Raw genomic sequence first — 13,233 nt, 5'->3', positions numbered from 1 at the left:
AATACCACCACGCCACTGCCAGGGAGCAGCATTTCCCTGGCAGCGGTGGCATTCCCAGAGCAGCACGACCACCAAGGTTGTAATTTGGGGGGTGGAAGACCACCACCACCACCGTCTCACCACAAGTCTGGTAGTCCGAGGACTGCCAGACTCGTAGTAAGTAACCCTGGGCGGCCAACTACGCTACGCTCGTGAAGTTTGCGTTGTTTGTGCTACTTCGCGCTACGGGAATTGCACGTAGCGCAGTGCAAAATTGTGTAGTGTAGCGTAGTTGCCATTTTTTGTTCGCTCGCAGTCCTCAACGTCAAGTTGGCAACTGCAAGCAAGCATAATGACATCCCGGCGAGACTTTTTCCTCGTTCGCGCTCAGCAACATCAGGTTGGCGATCGCGACGAAGAAAATAAACCTCCCGGCGAGATTCTCAACATGGGAGGTCAGGTTTCTCATTGTGAGTGGTCGCGTATGCTCGCGACCGCTTGCAATGAGAAACCACCAGTCCGCGTTGAGAAAGCTGCCGCTCGAGTAAAAATCTACTCGAGCGGCAGAAAACAACAGCTCGCACTGTGCGAGATTACGTTTTCAATGATTGCACAGTGTGGACAAACATCCTGGACTGTGCAATCATGGCGAAAAGCACACTACGCAGTTCGCGAAGTGCTACGCGTATCTCACGTAGTGCGAAGTGCACTTAGCGCAACTACGCGAACTTCACCCAGAGCCCTATTTGTCTTTTATTGATGACAAGACCTGCAGACAGCAAATATATCTTCAGTCAAACCATTAAGAACTGTTAACTATCATTTCTTACATCTTTTTGAAAGACACATTGTGGTAATGTCTAAGAAGAAAAATACAGATATTTTGCTCATCTGTAGGGGAGAACAAACGTTGAGAAGGTCATTCACAGTATATGACTGGTGCACGTATATGTATGTTTCTTCAATGTGTTCTCAAGTTTCACTGAAATCATATTCTCTTTCATTTATTTTCTACGTACTTAAATGCTCTGCTTTAAATGGACCTGGAATGCCATGATGAAAATATTATGAATTGCACGCACCATTCTGTTTATTTATATTCTAATTATTCACAGATGCAGTGTTGGAAGTTCACATTAGGTGAGAGACAGGCTTAAAATGGAACGCACCTGACAGCACTACGGGAAAAACCGTTCATTTGCAAGAAATGCGAGAAGTAACTTGGATCAGAAAGTGAAAAATAGAATATATTAACAAAAGGCATGAAATAAAAGCAGGTTACATGAATATTTAATGAAAATAAATAGAATTGCCTTAATCGTTCTCGATTTAGATGCAGCAAAAGCAGAATACATACATACAAATGCAGCATCTTGCAGAAAAAAGGCAGACGGTTTCTTCTGCTTTGACATATCTTTAACGTATATTTGAGAAGTGACAGCAAAACCAGAGAAGTTCCATCCTTTTAAAACAGTACCTAGTTGCTACTTGGTTACTAATATGATTATTGCTTATTACACAAATTGTTAAACACATTGCTCACATGAAAACTGCCTTTTCGTGTACGTCAGTTTATAGCATGGTAAAAGAAAAATATCATAATTGTGCTATACATTTTTTAGGATCTTTCATTTGCAACCTGTTTTAATTGGGAAAAAAACCTCTTTTCATGTGCCTAACTATAAGAGACCCTCACAGTCTTCGGTAAAATGCCGGAGTACAACTCCTACAGGTACAACCAAAAGACAACTTTTCAACACAAATTCCTTCCCAACGTCGAAATAGGTTGCTAAAGCTTTCCCCTGAACAATCAATTCAAAAACACAAAAAAACATGTAATTACCGAACCTGGGTGTGTTTGAAGTAAAAACATAGGGACCACTGGTATTTGACTATTACACTAAGCAAAGTCTAAACGTGAACTTTACGTGCACCCTGAGTTTCCAAAGCTCAAAAATAAAGAAACAAACAAGGCATAACAATGCCAATCGTTTGGACTTTTGTATATCAAAGAGATGTTCAACCAGCCTGGCCGCATTAGCCTCTACCACAGGCAAAGGGGTCAAATTTGATCGCAGCGCAAATGCAATGATTAGATTCAGTCAGTTGAGGATGTATTAGAAGGAGTGGATTTCTAAGCTCTCCTGGAAGTGAGACAAAGTGATTAGAGTCTCAAAACACATAGAGAGAGTTACAGTAGGAAGTTGGGGCACCAGTAAAAGATGTATTTTGAATGTGCTTATAAAGCTTTAAAATGTTGGACATTTGAGCTTGAGGGTTCTTTAGTTCTTAGGGCTTTTGAGATCTGTGAATCTTTGATTGTAGCAGGAAGCATAGTCAGGATCAAGGTAACTATCAACAATTTCCCAGAACTTCTATATATTCTTATGACTAAACTATGACACATCAGCATCCAGGGCATACCTCTTGCCTGGCTACAATCTGTTTCTGCTGACCTTGTTCAGGTTATTAAGATACTCCCTTTCCACTCGGATTTTAAAACTCTTCCCGTGGAACGCCACAGGGCTCCACTGTCAGCACTGCCTTGTGGTAGGTTGCCCTATTTGCCTTTAATATTCCGTTATATTGTCTTTTTCTGATAGGTCTCTGCATGTGACACTTTTTGTGAATTGACTCCAAGGTGTTTGCAGTACAAGCCAATTATCATGGCTGTCTATCTGCTATAGCGGATTGAATGAAGAGCAATGCTTCAACACAGACATGCCTGAAGTATTCATCTTGGATGGTCAACCGTCTATCTCGTATTCTCTATGATGGCCCTATGAATTAGGCTCCCTTCCCAACACCATATTTTCAGAAACAATCATTTATTTTTATTTTGATCTTTAAAAACTGAAATTTTTTATCATTACTTTTCTTCCTCTGTATAGTTGAACCAATTAATTATCTTCTCTTTTTTAATCCAACTCGCCACAGAGCCAGATTAAGGGACCATGGAGCCTACTCAGGGGGTTCGTGGACATATATGACTTCTAGTCATTATATCCTGTCAATAATAAAAAAACGATGTAAATGTGGTTCTTCTTTGGAGGAAAATAGTTTTAAAAAGTAGCAATCATACTTTATTGCCCCCTCATGGTATTTCAAATACATATATATATATATATATATATATATATATATATATATATATATATATATATATATATATATATATTCACTGAAAAAACCATAGGTTATAGACCATATATAGTTAGGAATTAGCATTTACAAAACCTTGAAAATTCACTGAAAAAACCATAGGTTATAGACCATATATAGTTAGGAATTAGCATTTAAAAAACCTTATTTTACTCACACAAAACCATTGAAATTCCATATATAGTTAGTTGCACTAACTATATATTGCGCACCCGCAATCCACTGCTGATCATGTCACATATTACATCATTCATGACATGGTCAGTGACATCACTGATGACATCACTGATGACATCTCAAATGACATCACTGATGACATCACTGATGACAACATCCAGTGACTATGTTTCTGTAAAGTTAAAATATGTCTTACATATTGAAGAATGAGTGGATGTATAAGTGTCTGGACGAAGGATTTAGTAGGTGCATGACTGAATGTATGAGTGAGTGATTAAATGTGTCTCACTGAGTGCATGGGTTAGTGACTAAACTGTCTTAATTTGTGCATCATTATGTCTGTTGTTCTGTAAACTGCTGCATGTGTTGATCAGTAGCTATATGAGTAACTATATGGGTTATTGATTGATTGCCCAAGTATTTGCATGGGAGACTGAGTGTGTGTGTGGCTGGATGGGAGGTGTGTGACTCTGTACAGATCAATGTGTACTTGTATCAATGATTGTATAAGAGAGTAAGTATGTGTTAGTATATGGTTGAAAACGTAAGGTGCTCTATGTTTAACTGTATAGAGTAGAAAATGGAAGTGTGATTGATTCTTTACAGGACTGACTAGGTGTGTGAGTAACTCCATGGATGAGTGGCAGAGTGTGAGTGTCTGTATAGGTGTATGAGTGCATATGATTGTGTTGTAAACATGAGTGATTGTATGTATGAATGATTGTATGGGTGAATGAGTGAATGTGTGTGTAGACGTAGGAATCAGTGAGTACGTATGTAGTAACTAGTATTGGTGTGTCAATGGTTTCAAAAATTATACTCTGTTTTTAACACTGGGTGAAACAGAGGTTATATTAAAATGTGAAGAGATGCATTGTATTGTCACATGAATAATATCATCAGTGATGTGGTCATTGATGTCAAATGAGATGTCATCAGTGATGTCATCAGTGATGTCATTTGAGATGTCATCAGTGATGTCATCAGTGATGTCACTGACCATGTCATGAATGATGTAATATGTGACATGATCAGCAGTGGATTGCGGGTGCGCAATATATAGTTAGTGCAACTAACTATATATGGAATTTCAATGGTTTTGTGTGAGTAAAATAAGGTTTTTTAAATGCTAATTCCTAACTATATATGGTCTATAACCTATGGTTTTTTCAGTGAATTTTCAAGGTTTTGTAAATGCTAATTCCTAACTATATATGGTCTATAACCTATGGTTTTTTCAGTGAATTTCAATGGTTTTTTAATAGCAAATATCATAAGCTGTCGAATGTCAAGTACGTGGTAAGTGAAAACATTTTCGTGTTTATGCACACTGATCTGCTTTGAATGGTGCCCCCCCCCCTCATTTCTATTAGGAGTACTCTCTCTTTGCAGATAGTGAAAGGTAGTTAACGCAGGCCTTTGCCCCCGTTGTAATCCGTCGTGCCTGCTTCTCTCTCCATTTGATTGATTGTTATCCAAGTATTTACTGTTTTAGAATTAGTTCTCTTTGGTTCATTCTCTATTTACAAACAAACACAGAGTCGCAATACTCTGTTTAGTCTTTGCAGATAACGAAAAATCGTGTAAAAAAAAGAAAAGGAATCGAGCAAAATCAGTAGGCCACTAATGGGATCTCTTTTTGACCTCGCTAAAATAGAAACATTAGGAACAACCCCTCATGACAAATACAAAACTAGTGAGATGAACTGAACTCCACACAATGATGGCTGCAAAACAGCTCGGCTCCGCCACCCACCCCGCCCAAAATAACGATAAAGAGCGGCTGCCATGATTGGTTGCGGAATGGCCACGACGGAGCTACGAAATGATGCTGCTCTCATGCTAACCCCAGCTTCAGTCTGAAACATCCAGAAACACTGTAGACTACCAATTCGATCAGTTCCGGTAGCGCCCCAATGTAACCCGGTAGAGAAGAACTAGCCCTCCCCTCTTTGACTGATGGTTCTTGTTGCCTGTCCCTTCTGTTGTCATTTAACAGAACTATTTAGCCTGCTGAAAGGGGTTGTGTTCCGACCGCTGGTTGGTGGAGACATTTTGACTATATTCTGGACCTGCGTTGTCGCGTAATGCGTCATATGACGCGCCGCGTTAGCGCATCCGGAAGTCATCCGGGGCGCGCAGCGCGTAACGTAAGCATAACAAGTCATGTGACTTGTTAATAAAACTTTTCATTGGTTCATTTTACTTTTCTTATTGTAATGATGAAAGGCTTGGTCATATGACCTAAAAATTACGCTTTTCATTACTTCCGAACATTATTTTTTCTTAAATATATGTTATAATGTTCCAGACTAATGTACTTTCCCGGAAATTTTACAACTGTCCTGCAAGTAAAATATATTCTTTTTTCGAGAAAAAGAGCGTTTCTTCGTCCCATGATGGAGCCGTTGAGCAAAAGAGGGTCGACCTGCTGTCTTAGTCGCCGATACGCCTGAATATGAGATTCTTATCGATCACTTTATGTTGCAGGAATAGAAAACACAACAGCCCTTGACCATTTATCTTTACTGCGTTCCTTCGTATTATACCTTTTACCCTTCATGTAATTGGTCTGCTTTATTTCACTTGCCTTTTAATGATTCTAAAACAGTGACTATTATTACAAACTTTACCAATGTATATACTACTACCATGTTTTCTTTTAAAAACCTTTATTGTGAAAATTTCATTATACAAATACGAGCCTATAACCACGTGGGCCGGCCACGGAGCAAACTGTAATCGTATGTGATGAGTAGACATTTACACTGTAGAGGAACGTAACGGGCGGGCCATTAGGTTGCAAGAACTAAGGTGTCTAACAGTTACGGAATCGGTGGACGTACATTTTATAATTAAAATACGACAGGGCCAGTTACAATAAAATTATCTAGATATACATTTGCGGGCAAGTACCATGGGTGACGTTAATTCGAACTTTCAATAGTACAGTAATCAATAACACATCAGAACTTAATATCAATAGGGATGTCGAAATATTCAATCAATTCTCGTCCCCGCCCGCCATGTGCTTCAAAACTGCATACGTATCTCGTGATTTCAAGGTTCTGCAACCAGTACACAACAAGGAGTTACGAGTCCCATTTATTCCGGCGCCATTTTGGGCGAGGACGGGCAGGTCCAGGATATAGTCAAAATGTCTCTACCAACCATCGACTATGATGATGTTCATATGCTGTATTTATTAGAGTAACACTCATCTGTCCACATGAAATTAATTTGCCACAATCTAAACATGTCATTTTAATCTTTCCAAAGTTCTTCTAAAAATTTGGGACCGTTTCCCTTGCCTCTGAAGCTCTCAGTGCCACTTCTTTGATGAATGTACTAGCAGGTCAGGGGTTCTCCTCCAAATCTCTCTTTTATGCAGCACTATAATTAATTGGTGCCACCTCTCCATATGACGATGCATGGTATAGTTACCACAACTATATTTTTTTTCGGTTCCTCTGGAGAGTTCATCGTGGCAGATGAAGCGTGTAACGTACCGGGCATTTACCTTTTTTTGCATGTACAGGAAAGGAAAAAAAAATCGAGCGTCCGAGTTCTAAGGTGTCCCAGGGCCATTTTAGTGGAGGACATGATACAGCGATAATGCCCTGGATAAGGACACTTCCTTCGGGCACCCCACGCCGTCTTTCGGCGCAGCATTGTAGGATGGCCACACCAGTGCGGCAACTTGCTAGACACCACCTCGGTGCCATCCGGATCTCGGCGCCCCACTGCAGATGAACTGCCTCCACATGGAGAAGCGGGAGAGGCTCGTTTGCGCCGCCTCCCCCCCCCCCCTTCGGGCACCCCACGCCGACTTTCGGCGCAGCATTGTAGGATGGCCACACCAGTGCGGCAACTTGCTGGACACCACCTCGGTGCCAACCGAATCTCAGCGCCTTGTGTTGTCTTCCATTCCGAAAATATTGTTGGCAGCATTTTGAAAGGAAAGACAAACAGCCGTTTGTGGCCCTCACTACACCGTTCTCCTAGTGAGTCTCACATTGTTACATTTAGGAAGAATGTTGAAGAGTAGTATGTTGAAAATCTGAAGCCATTGTTATACAAACTCTCAACCAGCCTTGGATGGAAAAATCCTGAAGAATGTACAAACTGAAAACCAGTTTTTCTCTGTATAGCATCAGCAGCAACGCTTGAGTCAGCTTTGTGTGAAGCCGCCATTTTGATTCAATCAATAGCGTCCCCCTGCACACATTCAGGGACCTGGTCGTGTCTTCAGGTCAAACGGATTGTGGGACAAGATGCACAAAGGAAAAGGAAAAAAGTTCCGCCGGACCCCGGGAGGTGGCCGCCTATGTCATGGGCGATCTTAGGCCACACCAGGGCAATAGTGAAGCTGCAGCAGGTGCAAATAAGCTTCAGACAGTGTTACAAGCGCTGCTCAGAACTCTCAACTATGACACCACCTCGGTGCCATCCGGATCTTGGCGCCTTGTGCTGGTTCCGGCCTATTCACACATCGGTCCGCTACTGACGCCACCTCACAGGCCAACGGGGCACCCCACGCCGACTTTCGGCGCAGCATTGTAGGATGGCCACACCAGTGCGGCAAATTGCTGGACACCACCTCGGTGCCATCCAGATCTCGGCGCGTTGTGCTGCCTTCGGCCTATTCGCCACAAGTGCGCACGCAACTCAGCTGCATAGCGAGTGAAACACCAAGGGGCGCCCCACTGCAGCCGAGGAACCTCCATCTTGGGGGCGACGCACAGCATCACATTGCTTTCCAATGCAGTCAGATCCTCAAACAGCCCCCACTGACTGACGCGAACTCACAGGCCAACGGGGCGCCCCACGCCGACTTTCGGCGCAGCATTGTAGGATGGCCACACCAGTGCGGCAAGTTGCTGGACACCACCTCGGTGCCATCCGGATCTTGGCGCGTTGTGCTGCCTTTGGCCCCATTCGCACATCAGTCCGCTACTGACGCCATCTCACAGGCTAATGGGGCGCCCCACGCCGACTTTCAGCATTGTAGGATGACCACACCAGTACAGCAACTTGCTAGACATCACCTCGGTGCCATCCGGATCTCGGCGCCCCACTGCAGATGAAGTGCCTCTCAACTATGAAACCACCACTGTGACATCCGGATCTTGGCGCGTTGTGCTGCCTTCGGCCTATTCGCACATCGGTCCGCTACTGACGCCATCTCACAGGCTAATGGGGCGACCCACGCCGAGTTTCAGCATTGTAGGATGACCACACCAGTGCAGCAACTTGCTAGACATCACCTCGGTGCCATCCGAATCTTGGCATCTCAACGCCTAGTGGTATCTTCCATACAGAAAATATTGTTACGCTACCTTTGGCCCCATTCGCACATCAGTCCGCAACTTAGACATCACCTCGGTGCCATCCGGATCTTGGCATCTCAGCGCCTTGTGGTGTCAGTCAGAAAATATTGTTGCGCTGCCTTTGGCCCCATTCGCACATCAGTCCGCTACTGACACCATCTCACAGGCCAACAGGGCGCCCCACGCCGACTTTCAGCATTGTAGGATGGCCACACCAGTGCGGCAACTTACTAGACACCACCTCGGTGCCATCCGGATCTTGGCGCGTTGTGCTGCCTTCGGCCTATTCGCACATCGGTCCGCTACTGACGCAAACTCACAGGCCAACGGGGCGCCCCACGCCGACTTTCAACATTGTAGGATGGCCACACCAGTGCTGCAACTTGCTGGACACCACCTCGGTGCCATCCGGATCTTGGCGCGCTGTGTTGCCTTCGGCCTATTCGCACATCGGTCCGCTACTGACGCCGCCTCACGTGCCAACGTATTTTCTCCGCATTTTATACCCTATGCCGCATAACAGGTCATGTGACTTGTTTATAAAACTTTTCATTGGTTCATTTTACTTTTGGTTTCCTAATGATGGAAGGCTTGATCATATGACCTAAAAACAACACTTTTCATTGGATGAAAACTTTTTTTTTTTCCAAACGATGAAAGCCCCACCTTGTTTCTGGATGTTTCAGACTGAAGCTGGCGTCAGCATGAGAGCACCACCATCTCGTAGCTCCGTCGTAGTCATTCCGCGAGCAATCATGGCAGCCGCTCCCCACCAGAAGCCTGCAGGAGTCGGGGCCCCCAAAACTTTTGATGAATTCTCAAGGCGGAGGGGACGCTTTCGAGAATGGGGTCCAAGACCTAGCAGACAAGCGTCCGATTTCCAAGGTGTCCCAGGGCCATTTCAGTGGACCAGGCCCAAAAAGGAAAGAGCCTGCCGCCATTTTGAGAGTCCTGTGACAGCCGCCTATCGCTGCACCGCAAGAGTGGGCGCAACTCAGCTGAATTGCGGCTTTTGACACAGTGGACCAAAAACGGACGGAATGGCAACTGAAACGGTAAAGGGGCGCCCCACTACAACAGATGACACTCCACCTGGAGAGGCCCGTTCACGCCGCCTCCCCCGGGGCGCCCCACGCCGTTATTCGGAGCAGCATTGTAGGATACCAAAACCAGTGCGGCAACTTACTGGACATCACCTTGGTGCCATCGTTCTGCTGCCTTGGAACTATTCGCACAACAGTTTGCTACTGAAGACCCACCCCCCGCGACGCCCCACGCCGTTATTTGCTGGGTGGCAACTTACTAGACATCACTTTCGTGTCATCTAGATTTCAGCGCGTTCTGCTGCCTTGGAACTATTCGCACAACAGTTTGCTACTGATGACCCGCCCCACGCCGGAAATCTGGACGTTGTGCTGCGTTGGGACTATTCGCACAGCCGACCGCTACTTCGTTGTTTTTCCCTAAAAATGTTTATATGTTATTACTATTTTTGTTTTCTTGTATATATTTATAAATTATTAAAGTTTTATAATCTTACTACTTTGTCGGAGTGCTATATATTTTTAATGTGACACATAATTGTAAAAACTTTGATGTACAAAGAGTCATCCCTGGAATCTTCCGCTTCACGCTCGGTCCCCTCCCCAATCACAATACAGGATGGTTTTCAGATAATAGCAACGCTTCTGCTGTGACGGATCTCATCGAGTGTGGGCCTTGATCTACTATAACTCCTTTGAAGAGGGGTGAATCTTTACAGCTGTGGCCATAAACTACATCTGCAGGGCTAGCTGATACCCTAGGACCAGCCTGGACAATCGGACACAGAGGAAAAGGAGTGTCAGAGGGTGCAGTAGTGAATAGGGCGAAAGGGAGGTGTCGGGCGGGCACAGGGTGTGATTCTCAGGAAAGAGCAGCGCAGATGGGGGGAGGTTTATTACCCATGCATAAGACAGAGAGCGGGGGTGACCACTGCCTGGGGGAGATGCTTGCGAGGGTGGGGAGCCATGCTAAGGATCGACAGCGTGCACAGAGTGGGTCTGGTCAAGGCATCTAAAATGGCTGCCGTGCACGACAAAAGTGTGGCATTTGAAAAAAGACAAGATGGCGCAGACAATGTTTTTCAACACTTCCTGATTTCCTTCGAATCGAACGTTAACAGACGTTGGGGCATATTACCAAAGTTAAGCGATATTTATCCCTAACGATGCATTGCAAAGATTTTTTTACCGTCAGAAATTATCGCAGATAAACCTTGCTATTATCAAAGTTTATCGCAAATACGATAAAAACCGACCGCAATGCATTAATATCGCTGAAAACTCAGCGATATTCATGCATTACCGAGCTAATCCTCTTAGCCATGTTATCCACCTCCCATAGGATAACATGGCTAAGAACTGCTCAGGGCAGCTGTTACTTTTTGGAGATATTCGCGCTTATCTCGAATATTTCCAAAAGTTGATAATTGGAGATAGCGATGTTAGCGACTGTTTCCAGTCGCTAACATCTTGGCATGCCCACTTTGCATGTCATTAGTGATAAATATCACTCACATGCAAAGTGGGGCCCAAGATGGTCGCTATCTCCTACTAGCCGTCGCTAACTGGTGTTAGCAACAGCTAGGTAATACAGACATAATTTTATCTCCGCGAAGCGGAGCGCTGTTACAGATATATATCTTGTTTTTGAACGTTAATTTCTCAAAATGCACTGAAGCACATATATTGAGACCTAGCAAAGGCACATCGGGCTACCAGTCCCTAATATTTTACCAAGTTTCGTGCAAATCCATTCAGCCGTTCGATTATTATTATTATTTATTTTTTTTGCCCCGCGGGGCCCTTTTAAAACCTCCACATCAAACCTAGGGGATCAGCGAGGATCTACTATGCCCCCTTATGGTCATTTGCCCCTTCGCTTTGGCCTCCTCTTGTCTCTCGATCCTACCGAGAGACAAGATGGCGGCCGCTACGGACTGTTTGGAATGTTTACAGACACCGGAGAGCCAATCAGCTTCGCTTCGCAAAGCTCCGTAACGCGAAAAGTACACGAAGCGGTGCGCTGTTACAGATATATATCTTTTTTTGAACGTTAATTTCTCAAAATCCACTGAAGCACATATATTGAGACCTAGCAAAGGCACATCGGGCTACCAGTCCCTACAATTTTGCCAAGTTTCGTGCAAATCCATTCAGCCGTAAGATTATTATTATAATTTTTTTTTTTTGCCCCGCGGGGCCCTTTTAAAACCTCCACATCAAACCTAGGGGGTCAGCGAGGATCTACTATTCCCCCTTATGGTCATTTGCCCCTTCGCTTTGGCCTCCTCTTGTCTCTCGATCCTACCGAGAGACAAGATGGCGGCCACTACGGACTGTTTGCGGCCACTACGGACTGTTTGGAATGTTGACAGACGCCGGAGAACCAATCAGCTTCGCTTCACAAAGCTCCGTTGCGCGAAAAGTACGCGTCCTAGGCCGCTGCCCGGTCCGCGCTTACAGATATATATCTTTTTTTAAACGTTAATTTCTCAAAATCCACTGGAGCACATATATTGAGACCTACAAAAGGCACATCGGGCTACCAGTCCCTACAATTTTGCCAAGTTTCGTGCAAATCCATTCAGCCGTTCGGGCTAAAAGTGAGGCCAACCGCCCTATGGAAATTAACATGGGAAAAACGCGTTTTGGGACCCCCCTTTTTTCTCGGACCCCCCTTGACGAACCCCCCCCAAATTTTCAAAGGCTGCTCAGAAACAAAATGTGCCATTTTCCTGAAAATTTCAGCCAATTCCGTCCACAAACGGCAAAGTTATTAGACATAGAATTTTCAAAAATCCCATAGAGAAAAAATCCTAACTATATATACCTACTGGCGACCGCCAGTAGGTAATATATATAGATATATATATATATATTCACTGAAAAAAACCATAGGTTTCAGGAGTTATATAGTTAGGAATTCGTTTTTAAAAAAAACTTTGAAATTCACTGAAAAAACTATAAGTTTTAGTGGTGTTATAGTTAGCTGGACATTTTACTCATACAAAACCAATGAAATTGCTCCTATATAGTTAGTTGTACTAACTATATTTCGCGCACCCGCAATCCACTGCTGATGATATCACATATTGGATCATTCATGACATGGACAGTGACATCACTGATGACATCTCAAATGACATCACTGATGACATCACTGATGACATCATCCAGTGAATGTGGTTTGCTTCGTTATTTAAATATGCATTATATATATAGCAATTTACATTGAAGAATGAGTGGATATATATAAATAAATATTTGGATGGAGGATTTAGTAGCAGTGTAATTGACTGTTTACTTGACCAATTTATAATGTCTCACTAAATATAGTGGATAGTGAATAAACTGTGTGAATATCTGTATCACTTTGTCAGTTGTTGTGTAAACTGATTCAACAGTTGGTTACTAGCTATGTGAAAGTCTATATTAGTTATTGATTAGTTAACTGAGTATTTGTATGGGAGTGTGAAAGTGTGTGTGGTTCGGTGGGGGGTGTGTGACTGTCCAAAGATGTGTGAATAGTTGATTCAGTAGAT

The sequence above is a fragment of the Lissotriton helveticus genome, chromosome 11 (assembly GCF_964261635.1).
Source record: "Lissotriton helveticus chromosome 11, aLisHel1.1, whole genome shotgun sequence".
Classification (NCBI taxonomy): Eukaryota; Metazoa; Chordata; class Amphibia; order Caudata; family Salamandridae; genus Lissotriton; species Lissotriton helveticus.
This window is presented reverse-complemented; position numbering follows the sequence as displayed.